We start from the raw sequence: 2500 nt of genomic DNA on the forward strand, positions 1-2500 counted from the left end.
ACAACTTTATACACTAACACACATTCACACACACACACGCACACACACACACACACACACACACACACACACACACACACACACATACAATTTACAAATTAACATACACACACACACACACACTTCATATTCCCACATAAACAACTTTATACACTAACACACATTCACACACACACACACACAAAACTTCACACACATCTAACATTAACACACACACACACTGGTAAAACACAGCAGACTGATCCACACGACAGCTGACAGCCATCTGAACACTGCTGAGTGTGTGTGTGTGTGAGGGAGAGAGACGTCATCAGTCCCACCCTTGCACACACACAGATGGGTGGGAGAGGAAGAAGCAGTAGCTCTACAGAAACACACACACACACACGCACGCACGCACGCACACACGGCAAAATCTTTACTCAGTCCATTTTATTTCAGCACACACACACACACACACACACACACACACACACACACACACACACACACACACACACACACACACACACACACACACACACTGATCTGAGCTTCAGTTCGCAGAGAAATGAGGATGCTGATGATGAAGAGCGGGTCACTGAGCTATTACTGTCTCTTTAAGAGAGGCCAGAGCCGCTTCAGCTGGAAAATCTTTATTCCATCACCACAGTGTGTGTGTGTGTGTGTGTGTGTGTGTGTGTGTGTGTGTGTGTGATGCTGCCAGCAGCACAGTGTGTGTGGGTGTGTGTGTATACATGCAGCGAAACAGAGAGAGTGTGAAGGGCGAGATGATGATGATGTAAGTGGTACAACTGAAGAGCGCAAGCGTTCTCTCTCACACACACACACACACACACACACAGACGAATGCGTCTGACTGCAAACACAAGCTCCTGCAGCAACTTTCACAGTTCACTGTGTTGGTAGGTTCAGGCTTGGTGAACTCTGACCTGTGAAATCACATCACATGACTGTACGAGACCAATCGAGGATCAGAACATGAGCTCTCTGCACAGAACTTTAACACCTGGAGCAGTCGCTCGCTTCTTTACATGTCTGATCATCACACAGTGTATACACCCCTGATGCAGCAGCTACACACACACACACACACACACACACACACAGAACCGGTCGGACAGGTCACACCAGTACAGACACACAGCAGAGTGACACCAGTGTGGATTATGATGATGGAGCAGTCCAAAGCTGAGAAACAGACACGCCCATTACCCGCTAGACCCCGCCCACCCCTTAATATCAGCTGTACATACTAGACACGCCCCTGACTGCTGATTGGCAAAAGTGTGTTTTGGGACTTCAACTGCCAAGATGTATGATCTGTACTGCACACACACACACACACACACACACACACACACACACACACACACACACACACACACACACACACACACACACACACACACACACACAGCTGCAGGCTTCACAATCACTACAGGCCATCATATCAGAGTCTGATCATCATGATTGATTAACCACACAATAAAAACTCCACACACACACACACACACACACAAAGATATTTCAGGCTGAGCGTGTATATTTGGTTAAAGTACATTTACATAAGTCATAACTTTATATTGTATCGAGCATATGAGAATGACACACACACACACACTCTCTCACACACACACACACTCTCTCACACACACACACACACACACACACACACACACACACACACACAGTCTCTCTATCTCTCTCAAACACACACACGGTCTCTCTCTTTGTCTTACACACACATACACTTTCCTTCTCTCACTCGCACACACTGACGATCTCTGACACACACACACACACACACCTCATCACAAACCGCCAACGCGCCTAATCATTGCTCAAACACACACACACCGCAGAAGCAAACAAACTCATCACCAGTGGACACACACACACCTCAGCACACACGCGCGCGCTCTACAGCAGCTTCACACACCTGAATCTGTCGCTTTGTCCGGGCTCTCTCGAACCCCTTTAATTCCAAGATGTCCACTGTGGATGTGACTCTGCGCATGCGCACACGCACAGCCGCGTCGGTACAAATGACGTCACTCTGCCAGGCGGCGGTTTTCGTACGGGCGTGGCCAACACAACCAATAAACAACACTATTCAGAGACATCCCATAATAGATCATCAATAAAGCAGTCAGAGGATATCGAATATGTCTGATAACACTCATCACCGTAACACTGGAGTCTGTGAGCAACACCAGCGCAGCCTGCAGTGTGGACTACAGAGAACTGATGAGCTGTAATAAACACTGTCGTAGACTTCAGCTTTACTCAATCTATGATGTATCGACGCTATTATATATGTAATATATGACACATTACTATCAGCAGAAATGTTGCTGTTCTAATCGTAAACTATCATCATTAATATAGCGATATATTTAATTTAGATGTGTTGATGTGCGAGCAGCAGGAGGCAGTGCGCATGCGCGGGTTGTAGCAGCAGCGCTGATGACGCGATCGGAGCGCGCCGCGGCAGCGT

At 47.3% G+C, this 2500-nt stretch overlaps 2 protein-coding genes across 15 annotated transcripts in view; one reads left to right on the forward strand and one right to left on the reverse strand.

Moving 5' to 3' along the window:
• Nucleotides 1-2022, reverse strand: part of klc1b (kinesin light chain 1b) — a 30509-nt gene extending 28487 nt beyond the window's left edge. For 3 of the 5 annotated variants that reach the window (XR_015504968.1, XR_015504967.1, XM_087277577.1), the window contains exon 1: nt 1943-2022. The gene's annotated coding sequence lies outside the window, so the exon portion shown is untranslated. Of the gene's footprint in view, nt 1-1938 lie in introns of all 5 variants that reach the window. The other 2 variants (XM_087277580.1, NM_199954.1) reach the window with 2 other exon arrangements.
• Nucleotides 2023-2425: 403 nt separating this feature from the next.
• The window catches only part of mrpl2 (mitochondrial ribosomal protein L2), an 8345-nt gene continuing 8270 nt past the window's right edge, over nt 2426-2500 (forward strand). For 9 of the 10 annotated variants that reach the window (XR_015505390.1, XR_015505386.1, XR_015505388.1 and 6 more), the window contains exon 1: nt 2496-2500. This exon is cut by the window's right edge. The gene's annotated coding sequence lies outside the window, so the exon portion shown is untranslated. 10 annotated transcript variants of the gene reach the window in all.

The sequence above is a fragment of the Danio rerio genome, chromosome 13 (assembly GCF_052040795.2).
Source record: "Danio rerio strain M-AB ecotype USA chromosome 13, GRCz13ab, whole genome shotgun sequence".
Taxonomy (NCBI): domain Eukaryota; kingdom Metazoa; phylum Chordata; class Actinopteri; order Cypriniformes; family Danionidae; genus Danio; species Danio rerio.